General features: G+C 31.4%; 2 long non-coding RNA genes across 2 annotated transcripts; both read right to left on the reverse strand.

The window, feature by feature from the left end:
* Positions 1-169: 169 nt before the first annotated feature.
* On the reverse strand, positions 170-1,087 carry LOC107062165 (uncharacterized). The gene is made up of 2 exons (XR_001474466.1): positions 1,049-1,087; positions 170-369 (listed from the first exon to the last, which is right to left on the reverse strand). It is a non-coding gene; the product is annotated as an uncharacterized lncRNA (long non-coding RNA).
* A 3,313-nt stretch (positions 1,088-4,400) lies between these two features.
* On the reverse strand, positions 4,401-12,421 carry LOC102592940 (uncharacterized). The gene is made up of 6 exons (XR_001474465.1): positions 12,180-12,421; positions 11,350-11,436; positions 11,075-11,167; positions 9,752-9,963; positions 6,987-7,030; positions 4,401-6,895 (listed from the first exon to the last, which is right to left on the reverse strand). It is a non-coding gene; the product is annotated as an uncharacterized lncRNA (long non-coding RNA).
* Positions 12,422-12,926: the final 505 nt, after the last annotated feature.

The following is a 12,926-nucleotide window of genomic DNA, read 5'->3' on the forward strand; positions in this document are numbered from 1 at the left end:
AAAAATCTATATATAGTTTTTCTCAAGACACAAATACATACAAACAATCTGTGCATTCAAAACTATCTTCTTCGTGATAAGCAAGAAATATTATATAAAGCAAATATTTTTTAATATTATAATCAAAGAACAAAATAGCAATATAATAAGTTTTCTGTAAAACTAAACATTGTCAAAACAGATTATCTTTTTTATCTCAAGTAAAATTGAGATCCAACTAAATGTAATAATCTCAACATCAAACCAACTAACTCCTAATTCAAATGGAATTAAAATCTCCAGTAAATTTGCAATAAATCTTTATGAAATCATCAATCCAAAAGTCGAACATGTTGAAGTCGATACTTGACCTCAATTTCCTTAAAAATTCTGCACAAGAAATGCACATAAGAAAATTTAGAACTATATAATAATAGAAATTAGATGCCCATTAACTAGAACAATATATGATCTAGAGAATTAAGCCTTTCTGGTCGGACAACTGGACTAGTAGTGGTCCCCTGGCTTCCTAGTAGTCAAACTTTGGATAACATTCAGGTCAAGGATAAATAGGTGGAACAATGAGATGCTACAAAATTTTTGTTCCTACAAATCCAGCACTACATCAACCATATCCGAATAGGAAAAACATCAATGACACTCACAAAAGACTTCCTTTTTAGATTGGAGGATCATAACCAAGAGAGTCCCCCAGATGATACCATTGTGAAGTATCAAAAGAATAACGTTAATAATGGATTTCAACAACAAATATCCAGTCCTAGTTTTCAACATCAGACTCCAAACTGCACATGTTTCCCCACTCCTAATCTTTTTATGGAAAGCATATATGCCAATAAGGTATGGTCTTTCTTTGCCAACTCTCTAGGAATACTACATCAAAATCATAGTAGCCTCATATTGAGTTGGTGGGGATATCAAAAATGACTAATTGATTTTTTCTAAAAAATAAACATATTAAGGAATTGATGCAAAAACAGTAATTATATACATGAAATTTTCCTCCTTTTGAAAGAAAAGAAAGATCTTGTAGTTTTTTCAAACATACCCACTTCTTTTTATTTGTGCCAACTACGGTAGTTCCAGTTAAGGCTGGCAAATGGACCGGTTTTTGTCTGGTCCGGTCCGGTTCCGGTTCGGTTCCCGTACCGGTAAGACCGGTACCGGTTGAACCGGTAAGGAACCGGTCTTATAGGTACCGGAACCGGTACCGAAACAGAACCCGGATTTTTATCCGGTTGATCCGGTCCGGTAAGAACCGGTTCCGGTCCGGTTCAACGGTCAATTTAATTTATTTATTTATTTTTATTTTTTTAAATGTGAACGTTAAGGAGCCGTTGGGCCCTTTTAGCCGTTGGGCTGGGGCCCAAAACGGCTCCAAACAGCCCCCCACCCCTCTCTACCCCTTAACACTATAAATATACTCATATTTTTTCATTTAAATCACAAATTCACAAACTATCTTATAAAATCTCTTAATTTTCAATCTCTCATAAATTCATAATTATTATTTTGTGATATTGACTTGGAGTTCGAATTTCGGAGATTTATTTGAAGTAAATCGGAAGCTTCAATTGGCATCTCTCAATTCCGGCTTTGGTTATACGTCTACTTTTACGTAGACGTTCGGTACATTCGTTCCAACTTTAATTTTTATTTGTTTATTAATTAAGTTAATTTATTTTTTTGTTATATTATCTTTGCTTGTTTTTCATAATATTAATTATTTTAAACTTGAACATGAATTTTGAAAAATATAGTGGTAAAAGACCAATGTCGGAAAGAAAAAATAATAGGGGAGGAGGAAGTAGTTCTAATTCTAAAAATTTGCCACCTCCTAGATTTAGAATTAATACTAATGATTATACTCATGTTGATGAAACTTCTTTTACACAAGACTCACGACCTATTGAATTTAATTCCGAAAATGAAGTAGATCATGAAACTTTAAATAGATGTTTTACTAATTTTGAGGAAGAATTAGATGAGGAAGTAGAAATAAATGAGGAAGATGATGAGACCCCTACCCCTACTAGTCCGGCTACCGAATTACCGGAACAAGATGAAGTCCCCTCTTTACCTACTTTTTCAAAGACCGTTGTACGTGTTAAAAGATCTTTAGTATGGAAATTTTTGGTACAAAATGAGGAAAAAACTACTGTTACTTGCACGAAATGTAAATTGATCATGAAACATGTAACTACGGGTACACAAGGGGGAACGGGACGACTAAGAACACATTTGAGAAAGTGTAATAAAGAATTTGCTCGCCTAGATGAAATAGAAAGGTCTAATAGAAATGGAATACCCATACCTGAAAATTCTATGGGAGTTGGAGGTTCTAATATGGTTCAAAGTGAATTAAATATGACTAACCCGGCTAGCCGAAGCACACACCGCACATATAGTAAAGAAAAAGATCGTAGAGAATTAGCTAAAATGGTTGCTGTTTGTGGTTTGCCTTTTTCATTTCCTTCACATCCTGGTTTTATTCAGTATATTCGGGAATTGTATAACCCAGATTATGAAGGTATTCCAAGAAGTACAATTAAAAGTGATCTTTTTAAATATCAAAAAGAATATTGTCATTTTCTTCGTTGTTTATTTGCTTATTATGATGGTAGATTATCTATTACTTCTGATATGGGACGTAGTCCTAATGGTAATGATTATTTTACAATTACTGTCCATTGGATTGACCATGAATGGAACATGCAAAAACGAATATTAGGATATAAATATGTTGAAGAAACTAAAACCGGTGCTTATATAGCAACAAAAATAGGCCTTGTTTTACAATTTTATGGAATATGTGATAAAATAATGAGTGTCACTTTAGATAATGCTTCTAATAATTTGAAAGCAATTGATTATTTAAAATGTAGACTTTGTCCAATTGATAATGATTCTTTTCATATTAAGTGTGCCGCACATGTGTATAATTTGATAGTAAAGGATGGTGTTTCTCAATTTGGAATTTCTTGTGAAAAAATTAGACTTGCTTGTAATTGGATTTTTAAAGCTAAAATAAAAGCTAGAATTATAGAATTTAAAAATCGTTGTAAAGAATGTGGACTTGAATATAGAAAAGTTCCAAAAGAAGTATGCACTAGATGGAATTCTTTATTTGAAATGCTTCAAGTTGCTTATATTTATCAAGAGCCGGTACAATTAGTTTTTAATGCTCATAATGCGGACCCGAATTTGAGAATTGGCTATGAAGATTGGGAAAATACAAAAGAACTTATTGAATTTTTAAGTGTTTTTTATAAAGCAACAAATGCTGCTTCTGGTCAATATTATCCAACTATTTCTTCTGTTTTAGTAAATATTTGTGCTATTTCATCTGAATTTGCAAAATATAAAGGAAAAGATCGATTTGAAAATTCCCTTGCTTTTATGATTGAAAAATTCAAAAAATATTTTTTCCCTATTCCTCAAATCTATTTGACTACTACTACTTTCAACCCAAATTACAAATTAAAAGGTGTTGAAAGAATGGTTGAAAAGATTTATGCAAATTTAGAAATTAAAGATGATGAAACTCCTAGTGTTGAAGATTGTAAAAGTAGCATATATATAAAAGCTAGAGAGTTATATAATACATATAAATCTATGGAAAAAAATATTCCAATAGTTGAACCTCCATCTTGTAAACCTAGAAGCGATGATACGGATGATTGGATGGATGATTATCTTGAGCTTGAATCATCTACTAATAATGATTTTGATTTATATTTCAATCAGGCACGGGAAAAGATTAGGCATGAAGAAGGACAACTTCAAGCTCCAATATTAGTATGGTGGAAGAATCGTGAAAATCAATTTCCGACCCTTGCTAGGATTGTTCGAGATGTGCTAGCGATTCAAGCATCATCGGTCGCTTCAGAGCAAGCCTTTAGTGCGGCGAGATTTATGATTGGAGATCATCGATATTCATTAGCAAAGGATAGTTTGGAAATATCGGTGTTGTTTCGAGATTGGGTCAATGCCGAAAGAAGAAATACCGGACTACCACAATTAAATAGCCAAATAGAAGACGAAATAGATGAAATATTTGGTGATAATAGTGATGATGATATGGAAGAAATTGAAGTTTTTTAATAATATAATTTTATTAATTAATAATATAATATTATATAATAATTAAAGTTAATAAAAAAATAAAAAAAAATTACCGGTACACAATGATCCGGTAAGAACCGGTTCCGGTCCGGTCCAAACCGGTTCCAATCCGGTAACTAAGGGACCGGACGGAACCTTTGGAAATTTCCGGTAAAACCGGTTCCGGTAAGGAAATCCGGTAACGAGGACCGGTTCCAATAAAACCGGTCCTGTTGATCCGGTCCTGTCCCTTTGCCAGCCTTAGTTCCAGTCTTCTTGATCATGTTAGCCTGAAAAAAACATTAAATTGATTATTTTGATACTTTACGAAATACAAAACTTAACATTTCATTGAATACATAAGTGTGCCAATTTTTCCAGAAGGAAAATAAAAAAAGAAGATATATTCTTGCTTCAACAAAACAAACATATCTTTAAGAGTCGAAGCAACACAATACCAGAATTTTGGTATCCTGCTTGATACTTCCCCATAGGAAAGAGACATGACTTTCCTAGTTACTCTGTGGCAGTTCAAACATTAAAAGCAGAACAACAATAGAAGTTCTGTAAACATAATAGTCCAAACAAATTGTTTATAGTCTGGTTCAGACTTGAATCTTTAAGAGAAATCTCAATAAGAGTATATCCAACAATCCAATAATCCTCTCCTAGGTCGAGTCATTTTAAATAACTATTGTACCACTTACGAGATCTTTGCTTGGGCTTGGCATCAAGAAACGTCACAACAATATGTGAAGAAATTTCTATGAAAGTTCAAAACTTCCTCTGATGCTTCTTCTGACTTATCCATGTCCATTTCCCAGAAAATCATCAGGTTTTCCAACCCAAAAATGATGGCATTCTAACAAGAGAAACATGTATGCTTATGAAGGCACATACACATACATCATCCTACCCTCTTTGCTTTCAATTAATACGGGGGGGGGGGGGGGGAGAAAAATATGATGGGAGAAACACTAAATTTCAAGTTTACTTGACCACCCCAATGAATCTAGCTGGTTAATATAGGAAAAGAAGCAGCTTTTAGCCACAGAACAGAACACATTATAATGGTCAGCAAGTAGAAAGTTTCTGACAATCCTTTTTTGTAATGATCTTATCTAAGTAAATTTCTGAGTTTTTGGCTAAAAACATCCTTGAACTATACTATAAACTTAAAGCACATCCTTGTAATATCATAGTTAACAAAAAACATCCTTCAAATATCTAAACATTAACAAATCCCATCCATTAGTTAAAGACCGTTAAAAATCTAACGGAGTGGGTGAAATTCACTAAAAACTCCTCAGATTTGAACACTTCACATTCTCTCATTTCTCAGAAATATGAATTTTAACTTTCATTTGTTGAAGTATGGTTCATTTTCCATAACCACCCTCTCCGGTCATTTTTAAATTTGTGATGCAATAATGCAAAGACAAATCATACAAACGTGCAGATACTGAAACCCAGTACCTCTCAAGAAAATGAAGAATGATTGTTTTCATATGCGGTATATGTGTTGTTCAGACTGTCTTTACTCTTAATTAGAAGAAGGTAAATTAAAGGCAATAGCAAGCATAGTTAGTTTTTTTCGATAATGATCCAAAACCAATGAAGGTAACAGTGTCCATATTCTACAAAAACAGGAAATATTTTCCCTCTCAATTTGGTTCTTTATTTTTAGCAATCAAAATTTAGCTAAGAGCTAACAACTTATTGTTATTATGCTAATGTATATGTATCTGCTTTGGCAAAAAAAAAATCATAAAAGTGTCAGAAATGTCAATCCAATTACATCTTGTGCATTATTTCATCTGGTAATGCTACTAACATATTTCTCGTTTCATTCACATTATAATACATATTTACAAAATCTCCTATTTTCCATCTTTCATTTTGTTTCTGCTCTTTCATTGTGAGCACTCAATGGCGTCAACAGAAAGACGAAGTACTAATATTTAGAGATGATCGATGTTGATTCTACCGGTTAACCAACTTAAGGAGGAAGAAGATAGACTATGATTAAAAAAAAAGAACCTAGTTGCAAATAGGGAAACTATAGTAGTATCACATGAGTTTCAAAATGCTCTGTTAGATTTCAAGCAATTCTTGACAGAAGGGTGAAACTTGCTAGATTTTCAATAGTTGAAGGATGTTCCTTGTTCACTATGATATTACAAGGATGTACTTTAAGTTTGGGGTATAGTTGAGAGATGTTTTTAGCCAAAAACTCTAAATTTCCTTTTATCTCTTTTTAAGTATTTCTGATAGTTAAAAGACTGATATCCCAAAAAAAAACTCGCAGTTGCCAAAAAAGGCAGAAACCAGAAACTACTTAATGAAAAAATAATGTTCATTATTGTAACCCATGTTCTTCAGTCTTCTTATCAAAACCCATGTTATGTTGATTTGACCCATCAAATCCTTCAGCACTAGTGTCCATATCAACAAAATTAGATGTAGGAGGAATTCCAAATGCTTCATGTAACATGTCTTGCATCTCATCACCTTTATCTAACTGATTGACCAATTTTGATGAAAATAGCTCCTCACCATGACAAATCCAACTAGTGTAACTAGTTAGAAATCCATCAACCACAATATGTTCAACAATCAAATCTTTTCGGACAAATTTCATATTACGACACTTTCGACATAGACACAATATTGCAGATGCATCTGGCCTATCTAAAGATGCAAAATGAAGAAACTCTTTGGCTCCATTCTCATATAAAGGATCAAGCCTATTCTATATATTTATCCAACTTTTATCCATTAAGTATATAACCTATACATATAGCAAACAAGAATTATACCCTCATACTATTAAAGACTAATACCTCCATACTATTAAAGAAAAAAACAAAACACATTCTAACCTGCAAAGTCCACACAAAGAGTCCTGAAATTGATATGCAGTCGACTGACAGGAAAAAATAATACAACATCACAGATAGAGGCAAGGCAGCATCATTACCAAGAAGAAAAGCCATATCAGCAGGAAGAACAGTGGAAAACTCAAAAAAAGAAGAATAACAAAAACAATACAAACAATGAGGAGAGACCTAAGAAACCTCAAGAACAGATAGATCATGTAGATTCCCAGAAAACTCACAGTCATATAGGTAAAAATATTATTACTCATAACTCTTATACTGATCTTGTTGAACCAAATTAGTCCAACAGTCAAGGTACCGTCTAGGAAAACATGATTTGTCTGAGAAGGAAATTCAAAGGCTTCGAAGATCACAAGTATTGACTCAATGCTCCCATTACCTCTCACCCCTTTAGATAATTGTTTAAATCTTGTGAAAGTTGTTGGAGTGTTGGATGGAGGGTTGGAGGAGAATATTACTGACTTGCTGATGGTGATTTTCCCCCTATTCTCAGGGAAGGCCAAAGTTTGTACCTTTCAATGATGAATTGATGGAATCTACTATGCAGATATACAAAACTTATTTTGCTTTTAGGAATAGGTAATATAGTTTTGGTGGATTATCTTAAAATAATGCTTGGCAAATTGCAATGTCGTTTTTGTCATATGTGTTGTCTTTTTCCATATTTGTTCTTTGTACTATCTGATTGGGGCTGATACAGGAAAAGAAAATGTTCATTATTCTTGTTTTTTACCTTCAAGCCACAATACTTCAACATCTTCTTGAAAATGAATTAATTTTGCTTTTCACCTAATATGTTCATCTCATCTGGAGTACTAAATGTCACAGCTTTCTTTTATTGGTTGTCTCATACTATTTTCTTATATTAGTATAGTTAATACTGGTAATTAATTGAGTTCTGTTGTAGCTATTCTTATTTTCAATTATTGTCATTTTTGCAGAGAATTCCCAATTGAGAATGGGAAGGCATTGCAGTTCATTTACAGCAGCAAGCAGTTCAAGACAAAGGGAGCTTTGGCAGCTGGAACTGCAACTACCAACGTATATCGTAACGCACATTTCAAGAAGACAATGAAGGCAATGCAAACCCCTTAGGAAATATAACCATTAGCTTAATGGCATCCTAATATCTTACTCTTCGGATGCCATTAAGAAAAGATAACCATTCTTAAAGCATGTCTCTAGCACACATAGCAGCAAATGGAAAAGAACAGAATACCTTAATGTAATTTCTAAGTTATAAACATGAAAAGAAACTACTTAATAAACATGAATGTTTTTCAATGAACTTCAACACTAGGTTCCTATTGATATGATCTTTAAGTCAATCTAGTTCTAAATTTAACAGAATAGGCCAAAAATGATAATTTTTCTTGACACTAGTAAACTTATAGCCATTAAGTAACACGAAGAAGAAAAACAATTCGACACCAAGCTAATTCAAGGACCTATTCAAAACTGAATACATGAAGGGTATACAAACTACAAAGGAATCAGACTGTATATGGTACCAAAAATCTCTATAACGTCGAGTTTTAGAACACTAAATCCGCGATATCAACAAGAAACAATTTTGTTGGCATATAACAAAAAGCACTATAGCTATTAATTTGGACAGAGAACTAAAGAAAAACAAGATAATATTTACGCAGAAGTAAGACGAGCAGTAAAGATTAATCACATGCTCGACAAGTCAGTAGTTCTTCTTCTGATATTGTTAGCTTCCTTAACCCTTTACATGTTGATGCTAACAGTAGCCATCAAGATCACAACACGTGAAAATTAATATCCAGAACCAAAAGAAAACATAAAAGCTTCAAAAATAATACGAAAAGAGAGAAGTTGAGAAGAGCATTTTCTGAACTCCAGTGATTTTTCTTTCTTTGCTTTTCATCCCTCCATTGATTCTAAGGAAAGCCATGCTCAATCAAGGGATGAATAATCAATTACATGAGTCCCCAAACCGAATCAAACAAGCAAACTATTGCAGCAAACAATCGATTAACAAATAGAAAAGGTGCATCTATTAACAATTTTCCAGTGCATCCATCAACTGTAGTAGTCAATTTGCTTTGTATAGGAGGGGAACTCATTAAGAACCATTACATTAATAACCACATCATCATTGACTATATCCTTTAAATGAGCTATCTTTTCCATATCTATTACTTCTCCAATAACAAGATCAAGTCTTATAACTTTCTCAACTAGCAAATATGCAAAGGCTGCTTATGGTAGAGCATCCAAAAATTTAACCAGTACGTTTGTATTACTATTAGTGCTAATAAAGAGTCTTGGTTTAAATTTAAGGCATCGATGAGGTCCTGTAAGGCTTCATAAACATGGGTATATATGATTTCTAGGCAGCATTGGTAATGATTTCTTAAGAAACAAAGCCACGAGTTTAGAGTCACTCTTTAAACCACAAACTCAACAATGCAGACCAATTTAATTGCAATTTTTTTTCTCTACAAAAAGATCAAAGTTCAAAAGATCAAAACCATCACATAAAAGAAGCAAAAAAATAGTGAACCCCACGAATTGAACACACGCAGAAAACAATCGATTATGAAACTAGAAAGGAAAATCGATTATGAGCATGCTAAAACTAGAAAAGAAAAAAATTACAGTAACTTGTTCACAGATTCGTTCACAGTACAGTAACTCAATGAAAATTGAAACTAAAACCCTACGCACTCAAAATTATTGAAATTAAAACACTAAAGAGGAAGGAGAAATTACTGTACCTCGTTCACAAATTCCTTCACAGATTCAAATACTAAGAGAGACGATGCCAGTATCCAGTAACTCTGAGAGAGGCGACGCCAGTATCCTCTTAGAGAGACATGCTAGTAACCTCTGCTGAGGCCAAAGTGATTTAATAAAATCACAAATCGTCACAATTGTTTGAATACTTGGGAATCAAAATATGTGTAGGATGAGATGAATCCAGCAAAACCTACAAGAAAATATAAATCAAGAACTAAATTGTGAAACCTTGAAACTTCACATAGTTCCGAAAGTCAATACTTTTTCAATTAGTTAACCTGATCAAAGATTTGTTTCAGTAAGATCATAAGTTTGTATGAAATAAAAACCTTAGGATTACCTGTGGATGGAGATGGTTACCATGAATTTCTTTGCTTGAGCAATGTGTTGAGGGCGTGAGGCGATATACAAATAACTATAGACTTTAAGCAGTAGTAGGGTTTTTTTTTTTAAAAAAAAGTTCTTATTACTAATAGGAGGGAATATTTTATCGTAGTAGAAAAATTAGAGGAAAAACTTAATAGCATGAAAAATTAGAGAGAAAAGTTAATAAATTTTCTTTTACTTTAATAAACTTAAAATGAAAGTTTTATTTTTTAAGCCAATTATTTCAACTTAAACTATAAACTCACTTAGAAGCTGGAAAAAATCTATAAAATCCAATCACTACAACTCAAACTATAAAGTTGCTCTAGGACTACATAAAAATCCACTTACTTCCACTCAAACTATAAGCTTTCACTCAGGAAATTGCATAAAATATACAAAGTTAAATTGTTTCCGCTGAAACTACACAATTTCACCACAAGCTGCATATAATCTATAAAATTCCACTTTTCACAATTATAAACTCAACTCAATAAGAAATAGTATTTTTATTTATATCATAGTATTATGTGTTTTGATGTTTCTTTACCAGTGTATGGTTGTCTTTATGTGTAAAACTTTTTAAATTTTTTTTTACCATACCAACAGCTCTCTGTTACAATACATTAAAAGCTATATCAGCTCAATGTATATCTAACTAAGTTCAAATAAAGTTATTTAATCAGAGATACTTAAACTCTTTCGTACGTAAATATGTCATTACAATGTAATGTGTATTCAATTTCTAATTAACTTTTAGAAATATAATCTATAACATATACATATACTCATAATATTATTCTTTAAAGTTTCAATACTTATGTATTGTAACCTATTAGGTTAACATTAAACAGATACAACTTAATAAACACATAGCAAAAAAAAAGGTAAATTTACTTAGAAATATATATATGCAATAGTACATAGGTACTAACCTTAAGTAACTCACTATAATAACTGAACTTTGCTATCAATAAACTTGCAGATACAATTTCTTCCCATAAACACCTTCTACACCATCTACAAAACTGAATTACAAAACAATTCAACAAATTAGTATAAAAATTTTACACCAAAATAAATATTTTTATTTACAATATATAGATTGGTGAGAAAGAAACGGATATATACGAAAATTGAATATCTTACTTACATATTGGTTTATTAAAGATATATCTTCCCAAATTAAAATATTTAAATAATCATTTACCTTTTTATGCAACATACTCAAATTTATCATCATCAACTCTCACTTTAATGCTCAAACATACAAAGATGAGAAAAGTACAAATATCACCTGACATTGCAAAGAAAATTTAAAAATTATATAATAAAAGAAGAGAACAATCACCAATATAAATAACAGAACCTGCTTCAACATAAGCTTATTAACACTATTTTATAGTATGCATGTAGTAATTTATTACATATTTTTATTTTAAAATATTATACAGCACCTTAGCATATTCCCAAATAATTTAAGATCTACAAAAAATATATCTACAGGAGATGGCATAAGAAAAATCTCACCAAAATTACTCCACAACAATAATTAGTTGCAATCAAATAAAAGTCACTCAGATTTATCATTTTTCATGGTGAATTTAAACAACAATAATTAGCTGCAATCAAATAAAATTCAATCAGATTTATCATTTTTCATGGTGAATTTTTAAAAAATAAAAAATATATAATCACCATTGCAAAAAATATTCAATGGTAGACTAAACGAGCCTAGATCTGAATACCAAAACGAAGCTAGATCTTACTACAACTATGCTCAAAATCATATATTCCATATCCATTAACCATAGGCTGCTTTAAAAATTCTCTCTTAAGTATTTTCTAAATTTGTTGTTCACACGATGAGTTGGGAAAAATTTATACCAAATTTATTATGATGTATTCATATTAAAGAGAATTCCTAATCCATTAAACTTCAAATCAGCATGCAACCTTTTGCAACATCAAAATATTGCATAGAACCCAACTGATAATTCCAATCGAAAAATTATAAAAAAAACAAAAAAAAACACTTACACTTATTAAAATCCACATAGAAGCTTATAGAAGCCCTATATTAACTTTGTCCATCCATACTCGAAATATGGAACTCACCTTCCAAATCTGGAAAATTATCTTCTATCAGTTCATGTTTTGGTCTCCTTCCAGAGAGATCCATTTTGTTTTTTCGTTTTTTATTTTGTTCTTTTTACTTTTCAACTAGACCAATATATTCCTTTTTGTCCATACATTTTTGTACTTTGGTGGGTTGTCCAAAAGTATATTATATTTTATTTTTTCCAAATGCACTGATATTGCCAGATTTTAATAAAACAAATAAATACATATAGAGACGCGTACAAACATAAATGACTTGCAATAAATGAATACTGAAGGCACGCGCATCAATATTCCTAAGAAGTCGTTTCTTTGTCACATATTACTTTATTTCATTATTAAATTAATAAATTATTTATTAATTATTTTTAAAATTACACTTGCTATTAATTTTTTTTTATTTTTTTTCACATTTGTTTTTCTATCAAGTATATTATAATATTTAAGTTGTGCTAAGTTGTGCATTATTTTAATTTATAAAACTTTCAACGTACCTTTAATTTATAAAACTTTTATCATACTTTTAATGTAGCATGGATTGCTTTCTTTCAAACGTCCTAAATAACGTGACGCAAAGCAAATTTTAAATATTCAATCAAAGTTTTATCTATTTTTCATATATTTAAAAAAAAAATATAGTACTTTATCCTTATTATTTTTGTAATA

This window comes from Solanum tuberosum, unplaced genomic scaffold (assembly GCF_000226075.1).
Source record: "Solanum tuberosum cultivar DM 1-3 516 R44 unplaced genomic scaffold, SolTub_3.0 scf00203, whole genome shotgun sequence".
Lineage (NCBI taxonomy): Eukaryota > Viridiplantae > Streptophyta > Magnoliopsida > Solanales > Solanaceae > Solanum > Solanum tuberosum.